The following is a 23,143-nucleotide window of genomic DNA, read 5'->3' as shown; positions in this document are numbered from 1 at the left end:
ATTTGAAGTTGTTGGGATAATGGGGAGAGATAGTCCCTGCGCTCCCGAGCTGTGTGCCTACGGAGTCGTGCTTGATAGACTTACACAGCGGGACTTAGGCCCGCCCCCACTTCCTCTGATCGACAGCAGCAAGAGCCAATGGCTCCTGCTGCTGTTGATCAGAGGAAGTGGGGGACGGGGACACTGAAAACGTTTTCTTATCTTATTGCAAGTAATGCATTAAGGTAAAAAATGTTTTTAGGTTTAGTAACACTTTAATGAAATTTTACTGCAGTCTGCCCAGGTTCATACCTTCCGGAGGAGCAAAGTCCATTCAGCAAAGGTACAGTAATGGTAGGTTCCTAGTCCAGGGAGAATCCCACCGGGGTGACCCAGGAAGGGACCCCAATCTCCAGTAGGACTACATGATGCAGCAGACCTTCCTCTTGAAATCCCATGTGGAAGAGAGAGAGCTCCTCTGAGCCCTCCCATGGTATTTATGTGGCTTACAGCAGGAGGCAGGACTCAGAAAGCCTGGGAAAGAGTCTAGAGACAGTTAACCCCTTCCCATCCCAGGCAGCCTGTAACTGTCTGTATAACTACAGAGTGCAATGACTACAACAGAAGAAATACATTAATGACACCCCGCAAGCACTTAAAGCGGAGGTTCACACAAAAATGGAACCTCTGCTTTTCGGAACCCTCCCACCCTCCGGTGTTACATTTGGCACCTTTCAGGGGGGAGGGGGGTGCAGATACCTGTATAATACAGGTATTTGCACCCACTTCCGGGAATAGACTCCCGCGGGAGTCACGCGGCTTCCGCCCCCCCCCCCCCCCCCCCTGTCTCCTGGGAAACACACAGGTCCCAGGAGATAGCGGGGACCAGTTAGAATGTGCAGCGCGACTCACGCATGCGCAGTAGGGAACCGGGAAGTGAAGCCGCAACGCTTCACTTCCTGATTCCCTCACCGAGGATGGCGGCGGCAGCAGCCGAGAGCCAAGCGATTGATCGGCTTCGGCTGCCGACATCGCTGGACCCTGGGACAGGTAAGTGTCCTTTTATTAAAAGTCAGCAGCTGCAGTATTTGTAGCTGCTGGCTTTTAATATTTTTTTTTAGGTGGACCTCCTCCTTAAAGTCCCCTGTTCCCCTGTCCCCGTTCACCCAAAAACTTTATTCCACATATCCCCAAATAACTGTGAGTTAACAGTAAACGTGAACCAGCAATGCAACTTAGAAAAATAAGTACAGTTAAAACCCATAAAAAAGGATCCAAACTCAAAGGAGTTGTAAAGTCTCAGGATTTTTTACCCTAATGCAGTCTATGCATTAAGGTGAAAAACCAACTGTGCTGCAGCTGCCCCCCAGAGCCCCCCTTTTTCTTACCTGAACCTGATCGTTCCAGTGACGAGCACGAGTCCAGTAGCTCCAGCCGCTGTCTCGGGTCCTCATTAGAGGGGGCACTCGCAAAAGAGGAGGAGCCAGGAGCGCCGCCGGGGGACCCAAGAAAAGGAGAAAAACCCTTACACAGAGCAGGTAAGTATGACATGTTTGTTAAAAAAAAACTTTTACAATCACTTTAAGTGCAGCAATATTGTCACTAAAATGTAGTAAGCGGGTGTCGGGAATGGGTTCACCTGCTGGTGGCACTGTGGCTCTTGAACCTGTAGCTTATAGTTCCAGTGTCCACCAGTGGGTGTCTCTCAGCAGCCAGCAGCCCATACTAATTAGTCATCACCTGATGCTGATTGCTGGGAGTATATTTAGCTCTTCCTGTGCCACCTCCCCCCCCCCTTGCCTGGTGTTTTGCCTATGTGCCTCTGACCTAAGAACTGTGTACCTCCACCTTGCTCCTATTCCTGTACTTGATTCTCTGCCTGTCTGCTTGTTCCTGTTCTTGTGTACTCTCCCTGTCCTGGCTTGCTCCCTCTGCCTGATCCCCCATGCATGACCCTGGCTCTGAAGCTGAGTATGTTTCTCAGCCATATCCTCCTGTCTGTACATAGTTATTTTGTTGGCTTAGGTAGTTTGTTAGCACTGTCACTCATTAGTAGGGATGGTCCTGATGTTCGAGTCGAGCATAAATTCGTAGAACAAACGAACATATTGGGTGCTCGCGGCAAGTTCGCCCGCCTTGGATTGCCCCATGATGCACTGTAAGATCGCAGTGCATTGATGGCTGCTGATTGGCCAAAGCATGCACCTGACCTGTCTGCTTTGGCCAATCACAGTGCTATGTGCTGTGAAAGCCATGATTGGCCAAAGGCAGGGTGCCTTTGGTCAATCATGGCTCTGGGGCTAAGTCCACGCCCCACAATATATAAGGCTGCTGCTTACATGGCGGCCGTATATAGTGAATGAATGGAGAATAGGCAGGTAGTTCGTGTAGTGTGCATTCAGTCAGTGTAGTATATATATATTACAATTCAGAGTATATAGTGCAGGTAGTGTAGTATATATTATACAGTTCAGAGTATATAGTGCAGTTAGTGTAGTATATATTATACAGTTCAGAATATATAGTGCAGTTAGTGTAGTATATATATATAATAAGGTTCAGAGTATATAATGCAGTTAGTGTAGTATATATTATACACTTCAGAGTATATTGTGCAGTCCGTATAGTATATATAATACAGTTCAAGGTATATAGTGCAGTACGTGTAGTATATATAATACAGTTCAGAGTATATAGTGCAGTCCGTATAGTATACATAATACAGTGCAGAGTATATAGTGCAGTCCTTATAGTATATAATACAGTTCAGAGTATATATTGCAGTATAGTATGTATAATACGGTTCAGAGTATATAGTGCAGTCCGTATAGTATATATAATACAGTGCAGAATATATAGTGCAGTCCGTATAGTATATATAATACAGTTCAGAGTATATAGTGAAGTCCGTATAGTATATATAATACAGTTCAGCGTATATAGTGCAGTCCGTATAGTGTATATATAATACAGTTCAGAGTATATAGTGCAGTCCGTATATTATATATAATACAGTTCAGAGCATATAGTGTAGTCAGTGTAGTATATATAATACAGTGGAGAGTATATAGTGCCATCAGTGTATTATATATAATACTGTCATGGATATGCAGTAATGTTTGTCTGTCAGCTTACCTCTCCCTGTGTTCAGCTTAAGAGGCCAGCCACTCTCACCTGGCTGCTTAAGTAATCTCTCCTCAAAGCATGGCTCTACCCCAGCCCCTATCAGGAAACTCTATATTAACCTGTGCACTGCAAGCCAGCCCTGCTGATTAATATTGTGTCTTTGGCTTCAGTGTGCTACTTGCTATGTGTTCTTTGTCTGATTCCAGTTACCGATCTTGGCTTGTTCTTGACTATCCTTACCTGCTTGTTGTCCCAACCTTTGGCTATCTCCTGACTATCCTTTGTTGTCGCAGTTTGCTACTTGAGTGTGAGCTGGGAGGCCCCAGGGGTCGTGACCTGGAGCCAGACTGCAGCTATTCCATCCCTACCACTAGGGGCCTCTGGTGAACACCCGCTGGCTCTTAGGTTCCATGCCCTGGGAAATCTCATGCTCTAGCTCCCGGTGTCATCCGTGTTGGTACTACAGAGTACCTGCTCTCCTGTATCACCTAGAGCTCCATCCACAGCAGTCAGCAGTAGGGTCCACTACCTTGCGGTGCACTCCAGACCCCAATGGGGTGCATCTATCACCTGGACTCATGTGACCTGACAAATACATTTGCAAAGGATTCTTCCTTTGCACATTGCGGGATGACACCGGCCTGAATAGCTGCATGATTTGATCTACTCCTATGCCATCTATTAAACATACATCCATAAACGTCATCTGTTGAGCCACCTCCAGGAGTTGCCTTTCGGCCTCAGTGGAGCCTCAAGTATCTATTTTACGCCCTCTATGGGCTTCCTCTTCTTCTTGAAGAGAATATTATGTATATATCTTTGTGGAAGAAACTCCATTTCCACTTATATATGGATCTATACCATCTCTAATAAGTAGATGACTGTTTGTGTCGGAATCAAGAGCATATTGGGTAGACAGACCATGTCATTGTCGCTGTTTTTAACTAAAAGCTTTACGTAATGTCAAGTCAGCCAACACAGTGTGAATAACTGTCTCTAATGTACACTACCCCTGAGGAAGGAGTTTAATTTACTCTGAAACTCGTCGGGTGCAAGAGTACCGTCTCAAACACTGTATACACACTATTGCAATATTGTCTGATTCGCATTCCAAACAATAGATGCTACAATTTTGTTATATTTTTCTGTTTCAATTTAATAAATTATATTTGTACTATTTATACTTTTCTTTTTTTATATGTACCTAAAAAGTCCACCAATAGGGGACCCTCTTCGTTGTTGTTTATATATAATACAGTAGAGAATATATAGTGCAGTTGGTGTAGTATATATAATACAGTGCAGGGTATATGGTGCAGTGCAGAGTATATAATACTGTGAACTGAAGTGGTTAAGGGGAACCCTATGACAGAATTAAGAAAAACGGCGTGGGGTTCCCCCCAAAGTCCATACCAGGCCCTTTGGGAAAGGCAGCGCCCCCCCTCCTGAACCATACCAGGTCACTTGCCCTCAACATGGGGAGGGTGCTTTGGGGTGCCCCTCTTCCCAACAACCCTGGCCGGTGGTTGTCGGGGTCTGCGGGCGGGAGCTTATAGAAATCTGGAAGCCCCCTTTAACAAGGGGTCCACCAGATCCCGCCCCCCCCCCCTATGTGAATGGGTATCGGGTACATTGTACCCCTACACATTCACTAAAAAAAGTGCCAAAACGTAAAAACCACAACAGACAGTTTTTGACAATTCCTTTATTAAAAAAAAAAGTGTCCCGTGATGTCCATCCATCTTCAATCATGCCACCTGACGGTCCCAAAAAAATAGAAAAAATTAAAAAAGCTCCGCCTCGATGGGAGGCCTCCCGTCGACTGCTGTCTTTTGGCTTTGACGGCTGTTATATAGGCAAGGGTAGGGCCACCTGGTGATGTAACTGAGTGACCCCCCCCTTCTGACATCATGTGACATCATAAGACATCAGAGGTGGCGGGGTCATGCGGGTACATCAGCAGGTGGTCCCACCCTTGACCTATATAAGAGTTGTCAAAGCGAAAAGACAGCAGTCGCCGGGAGGCCTCCCATGGAGGCAGAGTTTTTTTGTTTTTTCTATTTTTTGGGTCCGTCGGGCAGCGTGATTGAAGATGGAGGGACATCGCAGGACACTTTTTTTCTTTTTTAATAAAGGAATTGTCCAAAACTGTCTGTTGTGGTTTTTACTTTTCAGATTACTTCCAGATTCCGATAAGCCCCCCGCCCGAAGACCCTGACAAAAAATGGCCAGGGTTGTCGGGAAGAGGCTTTTGTCCCTATCAATATGGGGACAAGGTGCTTTGAGGAGGCGGGGGCACAGAGCCCCTCTGCCCTAAAAGCACCCACCCCCCATGTTGGCATGTGGCCTGGTATGGTTCATGCGCTCACTCGTCCCCCCCTATCCTGACCTCCAGGCTGCATGCTCGGATAAGGGTCTGGTATGGATTTTGGGGGGGACTCCAATTTTTAAAACAATTTTGGTGTGGAGTTCCCCTTAATATACATACCAGACCCGAAGGGCCTGGTATGGGCTGGGGGGGGGGGCAACCCTTGATTTTTCATGTACAGTATATTGCCTGGAGCTGGCAATACATTACAGCCGCAAGCAAGTTTAAATTACATTTTTTCCTTTAGAAATGTCATTATTGCTGTGGCACTGTTCTACACCAACTTTACAGGCAGACCCCCCAAGCATGATATTTAAAGAAATATTTCATTTTTATTGTTTCACTTTAAGCATTATTAAAATCACTGCTCCTGAAAAAAAAAATATTTTAAAAACTTTTTTTTGCATTGATACATGTCCCCTAGAGCAGTACCCGGGTCCCCATATACTTTTTATGGCAATAACTTGCATATAAGCCTTTAAAATGAGTACTTTTGATTTTTCATGTTCATGTCCCATAGACTTTAATAGGGTTTGCATGTTCGCTAGAACTTCTTGCCTGTTCTTGTGCAAACCAAATTGGGGGTTGTTCGGCCCATCCCTATTCATTAGATTCCCTGGAATTGGTTCATGGGGTTTCGGTATACTGGATGTCTGCTTATATAGTTGTTTTATTCACTTTATCTTTTAAAATCACATTATTTATACCATACTTGTGCCTGGTGTGCCTGGTGTTCTCTGTGCAAGTCCACGCATTACTGTTCACGCCTGTTTCACAGGATACCAGCACTTGGTATCCTTGACATAACACCATGTCCAGAAAGGACCAGAAGTGGCTGCACAGGAAAGCCATTGTACACGTTGGGGAAGCGTTGGGGTACCTGTTCCTTCGAGGGACCAGGTGTCGTATCTCTCTGAGAATCTGGCCTACAGGATAACCAGCCAGTTGCCTAACCCCAGCGATGGGGTACCCAGTCCGTCATCAGGCCCAGACAGTGAGACACCTAGATAATTATTGTATCATTTATGTCATTTATGGACTTGTTCAGCTATGGGTGGTTAGAGTGTCCATAGGCTGCACCTTTGAGGGAGGAACTGTCAGAAATGGGTTCATCTGCTGGTGGCACTGTGGTACCCAAACCTGTAGGTTGTAGTTCCGGTGTCCACCAGCGGATGTCTCTCAGCAGCCAGCAGCCCATACTAATTAGTCATCACCTGATGCTGATTGCTGGGAGTATATATGTTTATATTATTGTTTTATTCACTTTATCTTTAGTAAATCACATTATTTATATCATACTTGTGCCTGGTGTTCTCTGTGAAAGTCCACACATTTATGGTCACGCCTGTTTCACAGGATGCAAGCACTCTTGACAGCAGGGTCGGGGAAGAGACCCAAACTTCCTGTAGCTACAGTAGGTGCTTGTGTACAATTTGGTGATGAGAGCATAAGAAGGTACTGACCCAGGCTGGAGGAAGGAGTCCAAGGCACAGCGACCAAAGTCAAGGAATTCGGAGATGTCTGATGGTGCCTCACACAGCTCCCTCATTCCTACAGTTATGTACTTGGAGAAGGTTTGGCAGCAAGTTGCTGTGGCAGATACGGAACCAGTGAGTCCCACGGTAATGGTGCGACTCCTACGGTGGCAGGTAGCAAAATGTCAACTGGCTCAGTTACAGTAGCAGCCAGCGACTCCATTACTTTAGGCATAGGCAAGTTTGATGTCTGACCCGACTATTATGGTGTTAGGCCTGCAGGTAGGGTAGGCAGAGAGTCTGCAAAGGCAGCAGCTAACGCCTTGAAATCTGGTTCATGACACAGGGTAGCAGAAGCAGGCTCCTTTGCAGGTGTTGCTTACATGATGTGTTCTCCTGGCACGGACTCGTCCCCGGTCCTGATGGGGGAGTCCAGAAGTGGTCCCTTGAGCATGCCCAGTGAGGGACCTGGAGAACTGAGGACATAGGTATGCAGAGTCAACACTGGAAAGATCACTGGACGTGAGGCACCACCTCCTATAGGAACTAATCTGAACACTGCATACAGCGTTTATGAGGCAGACACACTGGGGCAATCCTGAACAGGTTCTAACTAACTACAGAAAACCACGGCCACTGGAGATGCCCACAAGGCTAGAGGAGATATATAGGCGGTCTGCCCCCAAGCTGGTATCACTTCTACCCCCATACCCACCGGGGTTCCGGGAACTTCTCCTCCAGCCCTGTGAACACCTCCAGCGGCCGTGGTTTTCTATCATCGGCGGAACAGGACACTATGCAGGTTTGGATTTGGCGAGATACGTACTTTTTAATATGAGTTGTTATAACATTTTTAATAAACTGCCCATTGTTGCACTACATGACGTTTCCCTTTCTATACTGGGTTCACACACACAGGAGCGGTGGGGGAAATCGCATGTAATTCGGACAAGAATCGAACCCCATTTCTGTTTAAATCAGCTTAAATTACACAAAGGTATCAATAATTGGTATCGGCGAGTACTTGACTGAAAAGTGTCAGTACTCGTACTTGCCAATAAAAAGTGGTATCAGTGCAGCCCTAGTAGGCACTATATATACTGTGTGTGTGTGTGTATATATATATATATATATATATATATATATATATATATATATATATATATATATATATACAGTATCTCACAAAAGTGAGTACACCCCTCACATTTTTGTAAGTATTTTAATATATCTTTTCATGTGACAACACTGAGGAAATGACACTTTGCTACAATGTTAAGTAGTGAGTGTACAGCTTGTATAACAGTGCAAATTAGCTGTCCCCTAAAAATAATTCTACACACAGTAATTAATGTCTAAACCACTGGCAACAAAAGTGAGTACACCCCTGAGTTAAAATGTCCAAATTGCGCCCAAAGTGTCAATATTTTGTGTGGCCACCATTTTTTTCCAGCACTGCCTTAACCCTCTTGGGCATGGGGTTCACCAGAGCTTCACAGGTTGTACTGGAGTCCTCTTCCACTCCTCCATGATGACATCACGGAGTTGGTGGATGTTAGAGACCTTGCGCTCCTCCACCTTCCATTTGAGGATGCCCAACAGATGCTTAATAGGGTTTAGGTCTGGAGACATGCTTGACCAGTCCATAACCTTTACCCTCAGCTTCTTTAGCAAGCCAGTAGTCATCTTGAAGGTGTGTTTGGGGTTGTTATCATGTTGGAATACTGGTCTGTGGCCCAGTCTCCGAAGGAAGGGGATCATGTTCTGCTTCAGTATGTCACAGTACATGTTGGCATTCATGGTTCCCTCAATGAAATGTAGCTCCCCAGTGCCGGCAGCACTCATGCAGCCCCATGACAATCCCACCACCATGCTTGACTGTAGGCAAAACACACTTGTCTTTGTACTCCTCATCTGGTTGCAATCACACACGCTTGACACCATCTGAACCTAATAAGTTTATCTTGGTCTCATCAGACCACAGGACATGGTTCCAGTAATCCATGTCCTTAGTCTGCTTGTCTTCAGCAAACTGTTTGCAGGCTTTCTTATGCATCATCTTTAGAAGAGGCTTCCTTCTGGGGCAACAGCCATGCAGACCAATTTGATGCAGTGTGAGGGGTGACATGCTGACCCCCTCCCCTTCAACTTTTGCAGCAATGCGGCAGCACTCATATGTCTATTTCCCAAAGACAACCTCTGGATATGGCGCTGAGCACGTGCACACAACTTCTTTGGTCGACCATGGCTAGGCCTGTTCTGAGTGGAACCTGTCCTGTTAAAACGCTGTATGGTCTTAGCCACCATTCTGCAGCTTAGTTTCAGGGTCTTGGCAATCTTCTTATAGCCTAGGCCATCTTTATGTAGAGCTACAATTCTTTTTTTTCAGATCCTCAGAGAGTTCTTTGCCATGAGTAGGGATGAGCCGAACACCCCCCGGTTCTATTCGCACCAGAACCTGCGAACGGACCGAAAATTCACACGAACGTTAGAACCCCATTGACGTCTATGGGACTTGAACGTTCGAAATCAAAAGTGCTCATTTTAAAGGCTAATTTGCATGGTATTGTCCTAAAAAGGGTTTGGGGACCCGGGTCCTACCCCAGGGGAAATGTATCAATGCAAAAAAAACTTTTAAAAACGGCTGTTTTTTCGGGAGCAGTGATTTTAATGATGCTTAAAGTAAAAAAAAAAAAAAAGTGAAATATTCCTTTACATATCGTACCTGAGGGGTGTCTATAGTATGCCTGTAAAGTGGCGCGTGTTTCCCGTGTTTAGAACAGTCCCTGCACAAAATGTCATTTTTAAAGGAAAAAATATCATTTAAAACTGCTTGCGGGTTTAATGTAATGTCGGGTCCTGGCAATATGGATGAAAATCAGTGAGACAAACGGCATGGGTACCCCCCAGACCATTACCAGGCCCTTTGGGTCTTGTATGGATATTAAGGGGAACCCCGCACCCAAATTAAAATAAGGAAAGGTGTGGGGCCACCAGGCCCTATATACTCTGAACAGCAGTATACAGGCGGTGCAAACAAGACAGGGACTGTAGGTTTGTTGTTAAGTAGAATCTGATCTAATTTTTAACGGGTACATTTTTAACGTGTTTAGCTCCAGCCAAAAAATCTTTTTTAAGCTTTTTGGAAAACATAGGGAAGGGTTATCACCCCTGTGACATTTGTTTTGCTGTCTTTCCTCCTCTTCAGAAGATTTCACCTCACTTTTTGTCCCAATGACAAATGTTTTTTGAAAATTTGTTTTTTTTTGTGGAACAAGGATTGGAAAGCATCAGTGGAAAGGAGAAATGTTTTTCCCTTATTAACTCTTACAGGAGAGAATTTCCCTTCCTAAGGGTAGATTTCATCTCACTTCCTGTTGTCTCCTTCCGTTTGCAAGTAGGAGTCGTTTGTAAGTTAGATGTTTGAAAGTAGGGGCCTGCCCTATATACTCAGCAGAAATTTGGGCCTTAGGTGTTGTTGTGGCCACAACACTGTAAGCCCTCACAGGGCTCTGCTGTGAAATATTAGATCAAGAATTGTAATTACATGCCCCTGTTGAACAAGGGCAGAAAAATTGGGCCTTTGGTGGTGGTGGTGGTGCTGGTGCCACAACACTGTAAGTCCTCACTCGCTCTTGGTGGGTGCAGAAATGGGCCCTGCTGTGAAATATTAAATCAAGAATTGTAATTACATGCCCCTGCTGAACAAGGGCAGAAAAATTGGGCCTTTGGTGGTGGTGGTGGTGCCACAACACTGTAAGTCCTCACTCGCTCTTGGTGGGTGCAGAAATGGGCCCTGCTGTGAAATATTAGATCAAGAATTGTAATTACATGCCCCTGTTGAACAGGGGCTGAAAAATTAGGCCTTAGGCACTGGTGCTGGTGCCACAACACTGCAACCCCTCACAGATACTCTAGTTGGAACGCAGAAATGAGCCCTGCTGCAAAGTATTGCATCAAAAATTGTAATTACAGGCCCCTGTTGAACAGGGGCTGAAAAATTGGGCCTTAGGCACTGGTGCTGGTGCCACAACACTGCAACCTCTCACAGATACTCTAGTTGGAACGCAGAAATGAGCCCTGCTGCAAAGTATTGCATCAAAAATTGTAATTACATGCCCCTGTTAAACAGGGGCTGAAAAATTGGGCCTTAGGCACTGGAGCTGGTGCCACAACACTGCAACCCCTCACAGATACTCTAGTTGTAACGCAGAAATGAGCCCTGCTGCAAAGTGTTGCATCAAAAATTGTAATTACACGCCCCTGTTAAACAGGGGCTGAAAAATTGGGCCTTAGGCACTGGTGGTGGCGCCCAGAACCAAAAATGTTCTTACAAGCTATCAGCGTGATGATTGAGGAGGAAGAGGATAATTACTCAGGGATAGTCACTCAGCATCAGCATAGGCAGTCTTTGAAGGGGTCTGATTCATTTTTATGAAGGTCAGTCGATCGACCAAGTCGGTGGACAGACGCACCCTGTGATCGGTTACAAAGCCTCCAGCAGCACTGAATGTGCGTTCCGAAAGAACGCTGGATGCAGGACAGGCCAGTAGCCCAATTGCATACTGTGCAAGCTCTGGCCAGTGATCCATCCTCAAGACCCAGTAACCCAGAGGATTTTCGGTGGGAAAGGTGTCCAAGTCAGATCTTGCCCCTAGGTATTCCTGCACCATGTAAAACAGACGCTGGCGATGGTTGCTGGAACCGATCATACCTTGGGGCTGCGGACCAAAAAATTTTTACTGAACGCATCGGTCAGACGGCCACCTTCTCCACCGCTACTTCTTTGACTGACCGAAGCCTCAGCAACACGTTGTCCAGAAACAGGAGTTTGTAACCTCCCAGTCTCTGGGAACGCGTTGCACAGACCTTTCTGCAAGGCCTCCCGAAGATGTTTCATCCTCTGCTCCCTCTGCGATGGCAAGATAAGGTCCTCAACCTTACCCTTGTAACGTGGATCAAGGAGGGTTGCCAGCCAGTATTGGTCCTTCTCCTTGATACCACGAATACGAGGATCCTTACGCAGGCTTTGCAGGATCAGGGAGGCCATGCAGAGTAGGTTTGCTGAGGCATTCGGTCCAGAGTCCTCTGGGTCACTAAGGACGACATGGTCCGCAGCCACCTCCTCCCAGCCACGTACAAGTCCATGTGTTTCTTGGGACTGATCCCTTAAAGACTGCTGCTGATGCTGGGTGCCAGGCTCCACCTCCATACTGACACAATCTTCCTCCTCCTCCCCCTCCTCCTCCTCCTCTTCCTGTGTGATCGGCGGGCACGCAGAAACACTGTCTGGATAAAGGGGGCCTTGAGAGCTAAGGAAGTCCTCCTCTTCCTGCCTCTGTTCTGCCTCAAGTGCCCTGTCCATTATTCCACGCAGCGTGTGCTCCAACAGGTGGACAAGGGGGACAGTGTCACTGATGCATGCACTGTCACTACTCACCATCCTCGTGGCCTCCTCAAATGGTGACAGGACAGTGCATGCATCCCTGATTATGGCCCACTGCCATGGGGAAAAAAAAACAAGCTCCCCTGACCCTGTCCTGGTGCCATAGTCGCACAGGTACTCATTGATGGCCCTCTGCTGCGTGTGCAGCCGCTGCAGCATGGCCAATGTTGAGTTCCACCTGGTGGGCATGTCACAGATTAGGCGGTTCTTGGGCAGGTTAAACTCCTTTTGGAGGTCCGTCAGCCGAGCACTGGCATTATATGACCAGCGGAAATGCACACAGACTTTCCTGGCCTGCCTCAGGACATCCTGTAAGCCCGGGTACCTGCCCAAGAACCGCTGCACCACCAAGTTAAGGACGTGAGCCAAACAGGGCACATGGGTCATTTGTCCCTGTCGGAGGGCAGAGAGGAGGTTGGTGCCATTGTCGCAAACCACCATTCCTGCCTTAAGTCGGCGTGGCGTCAACCACCTCTGAACCTGCCCCTGCAGAGCTGACAGAACCTCTGCCCCAGTGTGGCTCCTGTCCCCCAAGCACACCAGCTCAAGCACCGCATGGCATCTTTTGGCCTGCGTACTTGCATAGCCCCTTGAACGGCTACGGAGCACCGCTGGTTCCGAGGACAAAGCACAGGAAGAGGCCATGGAGGAAGAAGAAGAGGAGAGGGTGGAGGAGAGAGGTGTGTCACAATCATTAGCATTTTGGAGGCGTGGTGGCGGAATAACCTCCAACACTACTGCACCTTGTCCTGCATCCTTCCCAGCTGCCAGCAGAGTCACCCAATGCGCCGTGAAACTTAGGTAACGTCCCTGTCCATGCCTGCTGGACCATGAGTCAGCGGTAATATGCACCTTACCGCTGACCGCCCTGTCCATTGCCTTCCACGTGCCGGTAGAGAGCCGGAATCGCCTTCCGTGAGAAAAAGTGGCGTTTCGGTACCTGCCACTGAGGAACCGCACATTCCACAAACTCACAGAAGGGGGCAGTGTCTACCAACTGAAAAGGCAGCAGTTGAAGTGCTAGCAATTTTGCCAAGCTAGCATTCAACCGCTGGGCATGTGGATGGCTGGGAGCAAACTTCTTTCGGCGGTGCAGCAGCTGGGGCAGAGAAATTTGCCTGGTACAATCTGACGTCGGTGTACCAAAAGCAGATTGCCCACAAGTACTTGGCTGTGACACACCTAATTCTACACCTTCATTCCTCTCAGTGCAGGTCTCAGAGAGGACTGAAGGTATAGTGGGGTTGGAGATCTCAGCTGATGAGGAGCAAGGAGAGGTCCTCTTTGTTCTTTGGTGTGGGTCTTTTAGATACGCTTGCCAACGAACTGCATGGCAGGTCAACATATGTCTGGTCAAGCATGTGGTACCCAAGCAGGAGATGTTTTGGCCACGCGAGATACGCTTGAGACATATGTTGCAAATAGCAGCGGTGTGATCTGATGCACTCGTCTCAAAAAAGGCCCACACCAAAGAACTTTTTGAATAACGCGCAGAGACTGCAGCGCCCTGCACATGTGGAGCTTTGGGGTGTGATGCAGTCAAGGTGCTGCCCTTAGGCTGGCCCCTGGAGGGCATCCTGCCTCGTTGGTGATGTGCCGCCTCCTCCTCCTCCTCTCTCCTATCAGGCACCCACGTTGAGTCAGTGACCTCATCATCCCCTCCCTCCTCATCACTGGAGCAAACCTGGCAGTATGCTGCAGCAGGGGGAGCATGACTGCCAGATTGCTGTCCTTCTTGGGCACCCCCTCTGTCCGTGCTCACGTTACTGCCTTCATCAAGCTCAGTATCATCATCAGAGCCTTCCAAATGCTGGGCATCCTCCTGGAGCATGTACCCAACACTGTGGTCAAACAGTTTGAGGGACTCCTCAGGAGGACATGGTGGGGCTAGGGAAGGAGTCACTGATGACATTGAGCCAAGGGAAGAGGCCGCTGCTTTGCCAGACAAAGTACCCTGGGCATGGGTGAGAGAGGATGAGGAGGATGAGGACGGCTTGGTCATTCACTCGACCAAGTCTTCCGCATGTTGCGGCTCAACACGGCCAGCTGCCGAAAAAAAGGCCAAGCGTGTCCCACGGCCACATGCTGATGAGGATGCACCGTCTCCACGACCAGCACTAGACACAGAGCCTGCTTGCCCTCTCTTATTGGCTTGTGACTGTCTGCCCCTCCTTCTTGGCCTTCCAGACATATTAATGGCCTGTAGCTGCACTAAGCTGGGATATATATATATATATATATATATATATATATATATATATATATATATATGTACTGATACTGCAGCTAGCAAAATCAACTGCCTGCCTGTAGTATGAGAACACCACCAACCTTCTACAGGTAGCTTTAGCTGAACACTGTGCAGAGCTCGCAAAAAACTAACTTGTAGCTTTTTTAGCTGCCTGCGGTAGTGATAGGATCAGGAAAACACCACCAACCTTCTACAGGTAGCTTTAGCGGAACACTGTGCAGAGCTCGCAAAAAAATAACTTGTAGGTTTAGATGGATACTGTGAGGAGGACGCACCACACTAACTTGTAGTTTTAGCTGAACACTGTGAGCAGGACGCACCGCACTAACTTGTAGGTTTAGCTGAACACTGTGAGGTGGACGCACCCCACTAACTTGTAGGTTTAGCTGAACACTGTGAGCAGGAAGCACCCCATTAACTTGTAGTTTTAGCTGAACACTGTGAGCAGGACGCACTGTACTAACTGTAAATAGTCTAGCTGCCTGACTGTGGTACTAATAGGATCAAAAGAACACCAGCAATTTTCTTCAGGTAGCTGTAAATACTGTAACAAGACAAGCCTGCCTGTCAGTAAGAAGATAACAGGAACGGATCTAGCTGAACACTGTGAGCAGGACGCACTGCACTAACTTGTAGCTTTAGATGAACACTGTGGAGAGGTCTCACTACACTATCTTGTAGGTTTAGCTGAACACTGTGAGCAGGACGCACAGCACTAACTTGTAGTTTTAGCTGAACACTGTGAGCAGGACGCACCGCACTAACTTCTAGGTTTAGCTGAACACTGTGAGGTGGACGCACTACACTAACTTGTAGTTTTAGCTGAACACTGTGAGCAGGACGCACTGCACTAACTTGTAGTTTTAGCTGAACACTGTGAGCAGGACGCACCGCACTAACTTGTAGGTTTAGATGAACACTGTGCAGAGGTCTCACTACACTAACTTGTAGTTTTAGCTGAACACTGTGAGCAGGACGCACCGCACTAACTTCTAGGTTTAGCTGAACACTGTGAGGTGGACACACCACACTAACTTGTAGGTTTAGCTGAACACTGTGAGCAGGACGCACAGCACTAACTTGTAGTTTTAGCTGAACACTGTGAGCAGGACGCACCGCACTAACTTGTAGGTTTCGCTGAACACTGTGAGGTGGACGCACCACACTAACTTGTAGTTTTAGGTGAACACTGTGAGCAGGATGCACTGCACTAACTTGTAGCTTTAGATGAACACTGTGCAGAGGTCTCACTACACTAACTTGTAGGTTTAGCTGAACACTGTGAGGTGGACGCACCCCACTAACTTGTAGGTTTAGCTGAACACTGTGAGCAGGACGTACCCCACTAACTTGTAGTTTTAGGTGAACACTGTGAGCAGGACGCACTGCACTAACTGTAAATAGTCTAGCTGCCTGATTGTGGTACTAATAGAATCAAAAAAACACCAGCAATTTTCTTCAGGTAGCTGTAAATACTGTAACAAGACAAGCCTGCCTGTCAGTAAGAAGATAACAGGAACGGATCTAGCTGAACACTGTGAGCAGGACGCACTGCACTAACTTGTAGCTTTAGATGAACACTGTGCAGAGGTCTCACTACACTAACTTGTAGGTTTAGCTGAACACTGTGAGCAGGACGCACAGCACTAACTTGTAGTTTTAGCTGAACACTGTGAGCAGGACGCACCGCACTAACTTCTAGGTTTAGCTGAACACTGTGAGGTGGACGCACCGCACTAACTTGTAGTTTTAGCTGAACACTGTGAGCAGGACACACCGCACTAACTTGTAGGTTTAGCTGAACACTGTGAGGTGGACGCACCACACTAACTTGTAGGTTTAGCTGCACACTGTGAGCAGGATGCACTGCACTAACTGTAAATAGTCTAGCTGCCTGACTGTGGTACTAATAGGATCAAAAGAACACCAGCAATTTTCTTCAGGTAGCTGTAAATACTGTAACAAGACAAGCCTGCCTGTCAGTAAGAAGATAACAGGAACGGATCTAGCTAAACTGAATACAGTGTATATATATATATGCAACACCTGGGATGCATATATATACACAATACACTGTAAGTGCAACTAACTGACTGACTGTTCTGCCTAATCTATCTAACTCAAATCAAATGTCACTGTCTGTCTCTCTCTCTCTCTCTATCTATGAACGCCAGAACACACACTACACAGGGCCGCCGTGCAGGCGGCCTTATATAGTTTGGGGCGTGTGCTAAATCCCCTGAGCCATAATTGGCCAAAGCCTCCTTGGCTTTGGCCAATTACGGCTCTCTGTTCAGACGGCGCTGTGATTGGCCAAGCATGCGGGTCATAGTACATGCTTGGCCAATCATCAGCCAGCAATGCACTGCGATGCCGCAGTGAATTATGGGCCATGACACGCCACACGAATTTGGCGCAAACGGCCCATATCGTTCGCAATTCGGCGAACGGGCGAACAGACGATGTTCGAGTCGAACATGGGTTCGACTCGAACATGAAGCTCATCCCTAGCCATGAGGTGCCATGTTAAACTTCCAGTGACCACTAAGAAAGAGTGAGAGAGATAACACCAAATTTAACACAGCTGCTCCCCATTCACACCCCATTCACCATTTGTAACACTAATAAGTAACATGACACTGGGGACGGAAAATGGCAAATTGTGCCCAATTTGGACATTTTCACTTAGCAGTGTACTCACTTTTGTTGCCAGCAGTTTAGACATTAATGGCTGTGTGTTGAGTTATTTTGAGGGGACAGCAAATTTAAACTATTATACAAGCTGTACACTCACTACTTTACATTGTAGCAAAGTGTAATTTCTTCAGTGTTGTCACATGAAAAGATATAATAAAATATTTACAAAAGTGTGAGGGATGTACTCACTTTTGTGAGATACTGTATATATATATATATATATATATATCCCCATACTCAAAAAACCCTCACTAGACCCCACCTGCTTGAATAACTTAAGACCCATCTCCCTGCTCCTGTTTGCCTCCAAGCTCATCGAACGCCTTGTCCATGACCAAATGAGTCGCTACCTCACGGACAACAAACTTATTGACCCCCTACAGTCTGGCTTCCGCCCACAACATTCTACTGAAACTGCCCTCTAAAACTCACCAATGACCTAATAACTGCTAAAACCAATGGCCACTACTCCATACTCATACTCTTAGACCTCTCTGCTGCCTTTGACACAGTTGACCACCTGCTCCTCCTCAGCAAATCACTCTCCCTTGGCCTCCGTGATTCTGCATTATCCTGGTTCTCCTCCTACCTATCTCAGCGCACTTTCAGTGTCACTTACAACTCCATCTCCTCCGCTCCCCTTCCTCTTTCTGTTGGGGTACCCCAAGGCTCCGTCCTTGGGCCTCTCCTATTCTCACTCTATACCTCTTCCCTGGGCCAGTTGATAACCTCCCATGGCTTATCATACCACCTCTATGCCGATGACACAAAGATCTATCTCTCCACTCCTCAACTCACCCCCTTGATCTCCTCATGGATCTCAAACTTACTGAATGACATATCGGTATGGATGTCACACCGCTTCTTCAAACTTAATCTTTCAAAAACTGAGCTTGTTATATTTCCTCCTTCACGGTCCCCCCCGTGACTTCACCATTAATATCAACAACACAACCATTGGTCCCTCCACACATGCCAGGGTCCTGGGTGTAATCCTTGACTCTGACCTCTCCTTCAGCCCCCATATCCAATCACTGGCTAAATCCTACCGACTTACCCTCTGCAACATCTCCAGAATTCGACCCTTCCTGACTAATGACACCACAAAGCAACTTATTCACTCCTTTATTATTTCCCGCCTTGACTACTGCAACTCTCTCCTTAATGGCCTACCCTTAAGCAGGCTATCCCCCCTTCAGTCTATTATGAATGCTGCTGCTAGACTAATACACCACACTAATTGATCCGTGACTGCTGCCCCTCTCTGCCAATCTCCTCACTGGCTTCCCCTACCCCACCGTGTAAAATTCAAAATGCTAACCATAACATACAAGGCCATTCACAACATCGCCCCCATCTACATCACCAACCTCATCTGCAGATATCGCCCAAATCGTCCCCTCCGCTCCTCCCAGGAGCTCCCTTGTTGCCTCCTCCCATGCTCGCCTTCAGGACTTCTCCAGAGCCTCTCCCATCCTCTGGAACTCCCTGCCCCAGTATGTCCGATCAGCCCCTACCCAGTCCACCTTTAGGAGATCCCTGAAAACTCATTTATTCAGGGAAGCCTATCCCACACCCACATATCAACTGTCCCCCAGCCACCCCCATCAAATCATTCTCTGCAGCTATTACCTTTTGTACCACCACCCCCTCCCTTTAGAATGTAAGCTCTACGAGCAGGGCCCTCCTGTACCTTTTGTATTGAACTGTACTGTAATTGTTTTGTCCCCCCTGCACACTGCGTAAACTGGTGGCGCTATATAAATTGCGTATAATAATAATGATAATAATACTATATATATATATATATATATATATATATATATATATATACACAGCAAATAGATTAATACGTTAATTATATACTTCTTGTAGAACCACAGACAAATTAAATTAATGCCCCACCCCTAATTAAAGTACATTCTCCGTCTAAAGTGGCTTTCTGGACATGGAAAAAAAAGGTGTTCCTGAAAAAAATGTTTAAATGTTGGCAACTATGATTTTGGAGCCTGCTATATTACAGGGTTTGTCTAGACCAGTGTTTCTCAACCTTTTTTCAGTCAAGGCACCCTTTAAATTTATGGACAGTCTCGAGGCACTCCATTCTAAAATGTAAAACACTATACTAATAGTTTTACACAATGCAGCAACATCCACTCGTAGGACGCCCAACGTGAAAGGTGATTTTTTTTTTCCAAAGCAAATACACTTTTGCACACTGACACTGACTAGTATTCCAATGTTTCTCTTCTCCCTCAATTTCTCTCCATCAGTAAGCTAATGTGACCCCAGTGCTGAGGGAGAGAGGAAGAGGAGGTTCAAACAAGGAAACAGACATTCTCCTTATCAACTAATGACATAATTGGTTGTTAGGATGCCAGCGTCTAGAAAGTCGTAATGATGCATAATGAAAACCTGTGGCTTTGTGTAACTAAAAGGCAGGTTTCATCCACCTGTTTGTTCACAATGTTTGATCAATTTTTAGGCATTTTGCCAAGGCACCCCTGAAGAAGCCTCAAGGCACCCTGGTTGAAAAAGACTGGTCTAGGGACCTGGTCAATAGTCACTTTATGCAAGGCCAACCAGAACAGTACTTCAGTGGCTTTCCTGTGGGTGTAAAAAAGATAGTGGGAATTAAAGAACACAGTGTCCAGGGTGACATGAGAGGGCTGGTGGAGTCTAGAACATGCTCACAATTCATAGCTCAAACGCTATGGAACTCATGTGTCAGGGAAGGTAGAAACAGACCATATCCACAGAGAGTGCTACTTTAATGACTTGTAGGCAGTGTGGCTGGCCTCTAGGGGGAGATATGCTTGGACCTAGTGTAGTGTTCTATCTACAGCAGGGGACCCCCAGCTGTTGTGGAACTACATTTCCCATGAGGTATTGCAAGGCTGGCAGTTACAATTACTCCCAGAGGCACGATGGGACTTGTAGTTCTGCAACAGTTGGAGGGCCCCAGGTTGCCTACCCCTGATCTATAGAGTGTAATAAAATTGAGTCTCAAAGACTACAAAGGGGAGTGTTTTAGAATGGTCACTGCAGAAGTGGCTGTGGAAAGGGACTAAGTATATCAGCAGGCTATACAGAGTGTCACATGGTACAAAGCCACAACTAAAAACAGAATATCAGAGGGTCTGCAGACAACAAAGCAACATGGTACAGATGTATGATCTATGCTGGTTTCATCATTCCATTCAGTTCTAGTGAAAAGAAATTTGGAGTTTAGCTTTAAACACCAGCTGATGACTGCAATAGCAGCCATCAGCTTGTGTTCCATTTCTACAGGTGGCTCCTGGTTCTTTAATCCCTTCTGCCTGGAATGAAACCAGATGTGATGATGAATAAAGGTAAATAAAAAAAAAAAATATATATATATATATATATATATATATATATATATATATATATATATATATACACACAGTCATGCTCAAAAGTTTGCATACCTTGGCAGAAATTGTGAAATTTTGGCATTATTATTGAAAATATGACTGATCATGCCAAAAAACTCTTTTATTTTATCTTTAAATTTTATCCAAAGCCTTGAATATGCCAATCAGTACTGTTTAATCACTTATTAGGAAGTGGAAAATTAGGGGCTCTTTTGATTCAAAGCCAAGGTCAAGTAGACCAATAAAGATTACAGCCACAACTGCCGAAAGAATTGCTCAGGATACAAAGGAAAACCCACAGGTAACCTCGGGGGAAATACTGGCTGCTCTCTAGAAAGACGGTGTGGTTGTTTTTATAGAACACAATTCAACAATACTTGAACAAAAAAGAGCTGCATGGTGAGCTGCCAGAAGGAAGCCTTTACTGCGCCAATGCCACCAAAAACCAATGAGGCATGTCAAGGTGTTGTTGGGCATATTGTAATCAGACTTTTTTGTGGAACTTGTACAGTAAAGGCTTCTTTCTGGCAACTTGACCATGCCGCTCTTTTTTGTTCAAGTATCATTGTATTGTGCTTCTTAAAACACCACACCATCTTTTTCCAGAGCAGCCTGTATTTCCCCTGAGGTTACCTGTGGGTTTTTCGTTGTATCCTGAACAGTTCCTGTGGCAATTGTGGCTGAAATATTTCTTGATCTACCTGATCTTGGCTTGGTATCAAGAGATCCCCAAATTTTCCACTTCTTATTAACTGATTGAACAGTACTGACTGGCATATTCAAGGCTTTGGATATCTTTTTATATCCTTTTCCATCTTTGTAAACTTTCATTCCCTTGTTACACAGGTCTTTTGACTGTTCTTTTCTACCTCCTCATGGCTAATGCCGAGTACACACGAGCGGACTTTACGGCAGACTTTGCCCGGCGGGCTGGATTTCATCAGACAATTCGATCGTGTGTGGGCTCCAGCGGACTTTGTTTTCTCAAAAGTTGGACGGACTTAGATTTGAAACATGTTTTAAATCAATCCATCGAAATCGAGTCCGGTCAAAAAATCCGCTCGTCTGTATGCTAGTTCGACGGACAAAAAGCCACGCTAGGGCAGCTATTGGCTACTGGCTATGAACTTCCTTGTTTTAGTCCAGTCGTAAGTCATCACGTACGAATTCGACGGACTTTGGTGGATTGTGTGTATGCAAGTCTGTTCATTCGGAAAGTCCGTCATAAAGTCCGTCGAAAAGTCCGCCGGGCAAAGTCTGCCGTAAAGTCCGCTCGTGTGTACGCGGCATTAGTGTCTAGCCTGCTTAGTGCATCCATGTGAGAGCTAACAAACTCATTGACTATTTATACACAGGCACTAATTGTCATTTAAAAAGTCACAAATGTGGGAAATTAACCTTTAATTGTCATTTAACCTGTGTGTGCCAACTTCTGTGTCTTTACTAAGGCCAAGCATTTCAGGGTATGTAAACTTTGCATCGGGGCCATTTGGGTGATTTCTGTTATCATTATAATTTAAAAAGGATCCAAAAAACTATGTATTAATAAATGTCTTCATGTGATTGCTATCCTTAAAGCGGAGTTCCGCCGAATTTATTTATTTTTTTTTAAAAAGTCAGCAGCTAAAAATACTGCAGCTGCTGACTTTTAAAATATGGACACTTACCTCTCCAGGGCGCCCGTGATGTCCTCACCCGAAGCCGATCTGTCCCTCGGCTCTCGGGTGGAGGCACCGCCATCTTCGGTAAGGGAATCAGGAAGTGAAGCCTTGCGGCTTCACAGCCTGGTTCCCTACTGCGTATGCGCGGGTAGAGCTGCGCATCCTCACTGGTCCCTGCTGTCTTCTGGGACCTGTGTGTCTCCCAGAAGACAGCGGGGGGGGGGGGGGAACGGAGGAGAGGCCGGACATGGCGTAGATCGCCGCGGAGCCTGCGGTGATCTATGCTGGGAAGTGGGAGCAAATACCTGGACTAGACAGGTAACTGCTCTCCCCTCCCCTCTGAAAGGTGCCAAATGTGACACCGGAGGGGGGGAGGAATCCGATCAGCGGAAGTTCCAGTTTTGGGTGGAACGCCGCTTTGAATAAAAGTTTTTTGGCATGATCAGTCATATTTTCAATATTATTGTCAACATTTCACAATTTCTGCCAGGGTATGCAAACATTTGAGCACAACTGTATATACAGTATCTCACAAAAGTGAGTACACCCCTCACATTTTTGTAAATATTTTATTATATCTTTTCATGTGACAACACTGAAGAAATGACACTTTGCTACAATGTAAACTAAGTGAGTTGTTTACATTGTACATGTACAGCTTGTATAACAGTGTAAATTTGCCGTCCCCTCAAAATAACTCAACACACAGCCATTAATGTCTAAACCGCTGGCAACAAAAGAG

Source organism: Aquarana catesbeiana, linkage group LG10 (assembly GCF_042186555.1).
Source record: "Aquarana catesbeiana isolate 2022-GZ linkage group LG10, ASM4218655v1, whole genome shotgun sequence".
Classification (NCBI taxonomy): domain Eukaryota; kingdom Metazoa; phylum Chordata; class Amphibia; order Anura; family Ranidae; genus Aquarana; species Aquarana catesbeiana.
Note: the sequence above shows the minus strand (reverse complement) of the source record.